This window comes from Mus caroli, chromosome 12, assembly GCF_900094665.2.
Source record: "Mus caroli chromosome 12, CAROLI_EIJ_v1.1, whole genome shotgun sequence".
Lineage (NCBI taxonomy): Eukaryota > Metazoa > Chordata > Mammalia > Rodentia > Muridae > Mus > Mus caroli.
In genome coordinates this window covers 45,389,998-45,398,188 of record NC_034581.1, presented here as the reverse complement: position 1 = coordinate 45,398,188, position 8,191 = coordinate 45,389,998, and the positions used below count along the sequence as shown (strand labels likewise).

At 40.6% G+C, this 8,191-nt stretch overlaps 1 pseudogene; it reads left to right on the top strand.

The window, feature by feature from the left end:
• The first annotated feature begins 680 nt into the window (after positions 1-680).
• On the top strand, positions 681-3,484 carry LOC110307356 (annotated as a pseudogene).
• Positions 3,485-8,191: the final 4,707 nt, after the last annotated feature.

Genomic DNA, 8,191 nt, shown 5'->3' with positions numbered 1-8,191 from the left:
ATGGAAGACTGCAACTTACATCAGTATATTACAACCAGAAAATATAGGTCCAATGAAAGTAAAATATGTTTACATAGTAGGTTGGACAATGAATATATCTCTAGATAGAATATACTAGGAAAATACACTAGAATTTTGAATTATAATTTCTGTTCATGATTTAAGATAAGGAAATTAAATTCTTAGAGAAGTATTAGTAGAATATGTACTTAAGGAAACCCTATACATAGCACATGAGAAATCCCACAGACTAACAATAAAAAGAAACTACCTGTTGTCTCTGCTCCTCCCTGTTCCAGAGACAGCCGCATCTTCTTGTGCAGCGCCAGCCTGATCCCGTAGATAAAATGGTGAAGGTCGGTGTGAACAGGATTTGACCGTCTAGGGCAACTGGTTACCAGAGCTGCTGTCTGCTCTCCACATGACAAAGTGGAGATTGTTGCCATCAACGATCCCTTCATTGACCTCAACTACATAGTCTACATGTTCCAGTATGACTCCACCCATGGCAAATTCAACAGCACAGTCAAGGCCGAGAATGGGAAGCTTGTCATCAATGGGCAATGGGAACCCCATCACGATCTTCCAGGAGCGAGACCCCGCTAACATCAAATGGGGTGATGCCATGGAGACTACTGGCGTCTTCACCACCATTGATAAGGCCGGGGCCCACTTGAAGCCAAAAGGATCATCATCTCCGCCCCTTCTGCCGATGCCCCCATGTTTGTGATGGGTGTGAACCATGACAAATATGACAACTCAATCGAGATTGTCAGCAATGCATCCTGCACCACCAACTGCTTAGCTACCCTCGCCAAGGTCATCCCTGACAAATTTGGCATCATGGAAGGGGCTCATGACCATGGTTCATGCCATCACTGCCACTCAGAAGACTGTGGATGGTCCCCCTGGAAAGCTGTGGCATGATGGCAATGGGGCTGCCCAGAACGTCATCTCTGCATCCACTGGTGCTGCCAAGGCTGTGGGCAAGGTCATCCCAAAGATGAACTGGAAGCTCACCAGCATGGCCTTCCCTGTTCCTACCCCCAATGTATCTGTCGTGGATCTGACGTGCCTCCTGGAGAAACTTGCTAAGTATGACGACATCAAGAAAGTAGTAAATCAGGCATCTGAAGGCCCACTGAAGGGCATCCTGGGCTACACTGAGGACCAGGTTGTCTCCTGTGACTTCAACCGCAACTCCCATTCTTCCACCCTTGATGCTGGGGCAGGCATTGCTCTCAATGACAACTTTGTAAAGCTCATTTCCTGGTATGACAATGAATATGGCTACAACAAGGGAGGAAGATGCTCAGTGTTGGGCGCCGAGTTGGGAAAGGGACTCCTCAGCAACCGAGGGTCTCTCTCTTGCTCTCAGTGTCCTTGCTGGGGTGGATGGTCCAGGGTTTCTTACTCCTTGGAGGCCATGTAGGCAGTGAGGTCCACCACCTTGGATCATATTCACCCCTCTTTGCTGATCTACCCTTCCATACCCAACTTATTTTAGAAATTGTTGTTCATTTCTTATACATTGAGTTCAATTTGTACTGCCCATATATTCTTTAATATACCACTGAAGTCTGATCAACTTACTAGGGGCACCACTGTTAAAGAAAACTGACTCTTTGTCTCCCTGCAGCAATGATCAATTACTAGTGACTGTGGGTGGGACTTCAAGCCCACCTTCTCTCTCCATGCTGGTATTTGATCTGACTTGAGCTTGCCGTTGATTTGTGCATGAATACACAAGCACTATACAATGCCAGAATTGCTGTAAATTCAAGTGTGTCCAGTGATATATTTTCACCACATTGATCCTAATGCAATAAAGTTAAACAGAACCCTTTATAGGACAGGGTAAGGCTTGAGGACCAGAACATTCACAGAGAGACTGTGCAATGCCTGAGATGATGCTTTGCATAATTGCAAACTAAATGACCCAGTTATCTACTCAGGAAGGTGCTGACATCTTACCAGGCACTGTTGTTGGGAACATGCAGGAGAGAAGCACACAGAGTCTTACATATCCCAACTTTGTATTATGTAGGGTTCAAGATGGCTGGTTATCTATTTTAATTTACAGTTGTTAAAAAACTCACTTTCCATGAATTTCTTTTCCTAGGATTCTTTGTGGAAACTCTCACTGGCATTCATGACAACTCACTATTGTATAGCCATAGTGGTCAATTTTCTCTTATGTTTCTCTTTGTGTCTGCCTCTGCCTTCATAATGTCTTCTTTCAGGACTTGGATATGGTTGCAGTCTACATTACTCTGAATGGTTTCAGCTGCTATACATAGTGATATCTAGATGTTGCCCCTGAGCCCAGCATGAGGTATTCACACACACACATGCACGCGCGCGCGCGCGCGCGCGCGCACACACACACACACACACACACACACACACGCATGCACGCACGCATGCGCGTGAGCACACACACACACACAGATTTTACTATTGGTAGCTCTGAATTAATAATAAATATCCCATTTAAATTCTATTCATTCATTCCCTTTTGACCTCTGTGCTTTATTCTAAATTATTTTACATCTAAAGCTATTTCTAGGCCTATAAGCATGCTGTTTTCATTAATCTGAAGTTTTCCTTTCACTCTGTCCTCAAACTCTAACTTATCCCTAGAGAATTAGTTGGCATATCACAACCTTCTCTCTCGCCTCATGTAAGCCAAGCAAATAAACCTTTTGACTTTACCCACTGCTTACACTGTGCCACTCTTGACCTAAGCAACCCATCAAGGGTGAGCTTCAAAAGCAAGGTGAGGCTGTCTAACACATCTGAAGCCATTCCATTAGTACCTTGACCTTATATTATTATGATAAGTGTGACCAGTAGATTCTCATTGAATGAATCAAAGAGAAATTACAAACTCTCAGCAAAACTGATCCAAATTATCTCTGCAGAATAGATTGAGGATATGAATAGAACAGAAACCTGTTTTTTAAATAGTGAACATTGTATTTAGGTAGTTTTCTAATTTCTCCAAAGACCAATGCAGCATAAGGATATCCAGTGAGAATTTCAATTGCATAAAGGTGTACTTGATATCCAGATTGGAAGGACTCCATTAAACAGTGCCCCTATTTGCTTTAAAGGTGCGCCCTCTGTAGTTGCCACAGACTCTCATTTTCTCAAGCATTTTCAAGATTCATGTGATTAAAGAGTTAAAGTGACCTTAGAAGTACAAGTTTTCAATCACCAGGGAAATCGTGAATAGCAATTTAACAACCCCTGAAAACAAAGCTCAAAGCAAACAATGGACTACTATGTGTGTAATGCTATTATTCAATTGTTTTTCCAGAACCAAAATGTGACAAAGATATGGAAAACTGGAGAAACAAGAGCTAAATAATTATGTTTAATAATTAGACAGTGCATTTTAAGGCAGTGGGGAGATAAAAAACCTTATAACCTCTAAAAATGTATTTCCTCTTCTTACTTCAGAACAGGTCATGTCAGATAAACAAAGGCTCAAATCACTGCCCATCAGATTGACTCGCAGAGGACAGAACATGCATTCCAGTCTCTCATCTCTGGTTCTTACTGACACCTCCATATGGTTTACCCTTCAGTGAGACCATGGAGTTCTGTTAATGAGCTTGAAAGAGTTGGCTGGGTAGTTGGCAAGAGTTACCTGCCATTAGCTATTTAGAGTTGTGTAAATGAAATCACAGTTTCTGAGAGACCCCTCCCCCTTCACCCCTAAAATGTGAGTCATCCTCTCATTAGAGGCCTGCTTTCGGCAATTCATAATTACAGATTGTGTCCCTGTTAATCACTTGACAAATGATACTTCTCTGCCAACAGGTTTACTGAACTTAGTTTATTTTGAAATCATGTCAAATGAAATCTAATGTGAAAGTTTGATTTTAGTCTCCTGGTTCAGTTTTCTTGATGTGTAACCTGAATTCTATCTTTTATTTGTTTCTCTAAAATAACCCAAATGTAACTTGCATTTCACAAATAATTTCACTCTGAGAGCTCAGTCTTTGAGGCATACACAGATAAACACTATTACACTATATCATAGTATTTGCAGTGCTGTTTTGGCTAAGAGGACATTCGGCAAGATTTAGTCATAAATTAGTGTGCTTTACGTCTCATAATTTACCTGTTTCTCAAATATGGTGCCCTCCTCCATAACCCCAAGAAGTGGTGGTGGGGTGTTGTGAAATAAAGAATATAGTGTACTACAAACAACAACAACAACAACAACAATAACAACAACAACAACAACAACAACAACAACAAGTTTTCAGTGATCCTGGCAGCACCTTCAACTTTTCCTTCATTTCAAATAACAGACAGAAAATTATGGTTGTTTGGAACTCTAAGAACAAGAGCAGTAGAACATATGCCCAGCTTCCTAAATAAGGAAAGAGGAAAGCATTGCATAGCATGTGACCCCAGCACCCAAAAAGCTCTGGGCTCTTTCTTTTGCTGGGTTCTGGGGGTAGGTGTGAAATTATATCACTCCAACACTTAATTTGCCACACTATCCCACCTGTATATGCTAGCAAAGTGGATGTTACAACAGAGACTCTAAGTTAAGCACACATTCTAACTTCGCAAAGGAAGAATCAGTTTTGGTATGTATTTTAGGAGAGATACAACACACACCTAATCCCTTTAGATTTAGTTCAGGTTGTCAGCCTTGAATACATTCTCTTTCTCTGCTTCCTATTCCATTGGTGCTACTTATCTCAGACCATTTTAATACTTATGATTTGAATCCTTCTAATGACAAAATCCCAAAGGGCAGAATCAATGATAAAGAAACTAGATTACTATACTTTGGTTTTCTTACACTATAAAGCATTCTGCTTGTTATTCGCATTGAAGGGGGAAGCTTGTCATTATCAAAAGGATACTAGGTTAAGGTTTCAACACCTGACAATATACAATAACATCCCTGCCCACAGGAATAATGACATTAAATTTAAAGCTATGTTCATGTAATGTGGCCTCAAATGAAACACAGCTTAGGAGATACAGGGAAGAAGTTAGCAAGACTTAACATTTCAGTTTGTTAAAATTGATTTGATACATGACAGTAACAAAATCAAAATAGAGAAGAAATTCCAATCGTTATAGTGAAGAGTATTAGAAAGAATATAGTTAAATGCTGGATTATAGAATACAAGGTAGAAGGAAATGAAACTCTGATTCGTCTGTAAAACAGACTTATACTGAACCAGCTGCCTCAAATAAAAGCATTGATAAATTAACATAGTTTCATCTTCTTTCATTGGTTGACTCCAGTGTATATTCTCTGTTGATGGGTTTGACAAACTCAAGGTCTCAGAGCTTGAAAACATTTTGTGAGTTGAATTTAATACCCTGTGATACAGGATAAAATGTCACATTTCCCAAATATAAGAGTAGAAATAGCTTCTTGCTCAGGGAACAGGCTCTAAGAATCTTATTTGAAAACCTGCTGGGTCAACCCCTAAAATCTCCAATTCTTTTGTCTAATTATTTTCTTTTCCTGGTCCTAGAATAAGCTCCAGGTTTATACTAGGCTACATTAATCACTTGCTCTACAGAACACTGTCAGATTGCTGTGTGAGAAAGTTGTCTCCTTTCTCCTATTTGCTTACATTCGGACTTCCAAGGGAAGTTTTGTAGTTAATTGAAATTAAGAAGCTTCTCATGGGAAAGAAATAAATCATAAGAAAATATTTAATCTTACTGACCTGACATTAAATAAGCAGTGACCACATTTCATTTGGAGTTTTAGTTTAGAATAACTAGAGAAAAGCAGACAAGGATCTCAGATGGATTCCTTTCTGTTTCATTGCCCCTCCTCAAAGAGGCAATTTCTCACCTTGTTTTTTGAGAGAGAGGCTCCTTTACCCTGGGTTAGTCTTCACACTCTCCATCTGCCTGGTTTTCACCTATATCTTTTATCACCACTTAGCCTTGTCCACTGCTTGTCTCATTACTAAAAACCTAAGTATGTCTCTTACGGGCAAATCCTCTTCCTTGTTTGCTCATCCCTGGATCTCTGGTCCTGGCATGACCGTTGGTATACAGTGGACTTCCTGGTTCTAAGTTGAATGGATGGATGTGTGCAGTCCACTTACATGAATAAAGCTAGTGTACACCATTTTGGAGTGTCATGTACATTTTTACAAGACATTTGTCCTATCTGCTTTCCTGTCTTCATCCCTGCCATTTGGGCAGATTATCAATTCAGAGGACTAGAGAGATGACTTAATAAATGCTGACCTCTAGGTTAATTTAGTAAACATTTAATAAATGTTGTTTCTCCTATGGAGAAAGTTCTGCTATGTGGCATATCCATGAGTAAATCCAATTGCTTTTGTCTAAGAATTGAATTACTTAAGAAATCAAGTTTATATCTTATTAAATCCCCCAAACAGAACAAACTTATAGCATGCATTTTTAATTAGCCCATTACATACCTCCACTTTGTAACCTTGACTAATGTTTTCTCAATGTGTATATTAGTTTCTTTGCTGTTAGGCACTTAGTTAGAGTTATGATTGGACTGCTCTGGTTGAAGCTAGTTAGGTGAGATCAGTCTCAGGTTACCCTAGCGCTTCATGAGCTGGCTAACCTTAGTCAAGCTAGTCAGACATCTTCCCATATCCATGTCCTCCACTTGTAAAATAGAGATAACATTAGTACCTAAACCACAAACTTACACATCCCAGTACTGTCATAAGGATTAAACAATTTAAGACATACAGCACAGTTGGAACGGTGCCTGGCACATGCTGCAGCTCAATAAAGTTAGCTGTTATTTTTGCAAGTATTTCAAATCCTTTCTTGACTAAGTGAGACAAATCAGAGTGTATAAGTACCAATCATGAGCCAGGACCTTGGCTTTCTATGCAGTGCCCAGCTGACAATGAGTAACATAGGATGAAGTGGTGCCTGGGCTAGGGCCCTCAGAGAGAGACTCAGCAGATATCAGCTGAGATGCATCAGAAAAGGTGGCCTCTGCTCCAAGCCTGCATAGTGATGGGTATGACTTGCAAGTGATGAAGACTCAGAAGTGTTCTTGAGAGTAGGGAATACAGATGTCATAGAGGTGACTTTGTGAGTCAAATGTTAGGTCTGAGCCAGATCCCCTGCCACTGTTGAATGTAGTTTCTGCAAATTCAGACCTACTCTGTTGATTTGAGTATCTTTCTTGTTTTGTTTTGTTTTGACAAGGCTAGAGGCTACTTTCATCCTCTCTGTCTGTCTGTCTGTCTGTCTCTCTCTCTCTCTCTCTGTCTCTCTCTTTCACACACACACACACACACACACACACACACACACACACACACACACACACACACTGCTAGCAAGGCAGCTCCTGTGACTTAGTCTGCCTAGCCCTCAGCATGTTTGAGAACCTTGCCTTAAATAGATTAGTGTCTCTGTGCTGTTCCCCACAAATGCAGGAGGTGCCACTTGGCTGGAAGTCCAAGCTTCCTACTGCTACCTGCATTTTTGCCTCACCCCAGCCTTCTCACTCTGGGTCACCAACCCACAGCCCCTAGAAACAAATCCAGGTGTTTCTGAAACTCTCTGAGTCGTCTTTAGTAGTAATTTATTCCATATGTTTATTGCTCTCCGTGTGAAATAATTTCAACAGTTTCTTTTTTTTTTTCTTTGTCACTGCATTCAAATTAGCCCACAGTCAAATCCGACGGAGGAGTAACACTTTCAGAAAACACCAAGTCCTGTGCTGAGGAAAGCCGAGGGATATTGCAGCCTGTGAGAGAAGAAGAAAAGAACAAGCAGTTGGGGCTTGACATTAGCTTATGAGGAAAGGAGACTTCTGGAATACCTCACAGGGCTTGGGAGAACAGCTTTACTGGAGTTCTGACTACAGTTTGCATTTCCCCTGGGTGTCAATTTTATGAAACAAAGTGATGGGATGATTTCTATCACTTGAGAAGCTGTGTTGTTGGTTTCTTTTTTTTTTTTTAAATGATGCATTGGCAACAGCAAAAAATTGTTATGGTAGGAACCAAATTGGTGCTTCCTTACTGGAAGTGGAAGGAACGGAACACAGTGCTTGTCAGTTTATTTCTGAGCTCTGCTTTTCAAACTTTAATTTGAGAGGATGTGGGGAGGTGTAATGGAAATCCCAATCCCTGTTAGAAGAGTACTGTATTTTATATTTTTGTTTCATCATCTCTACAATCAG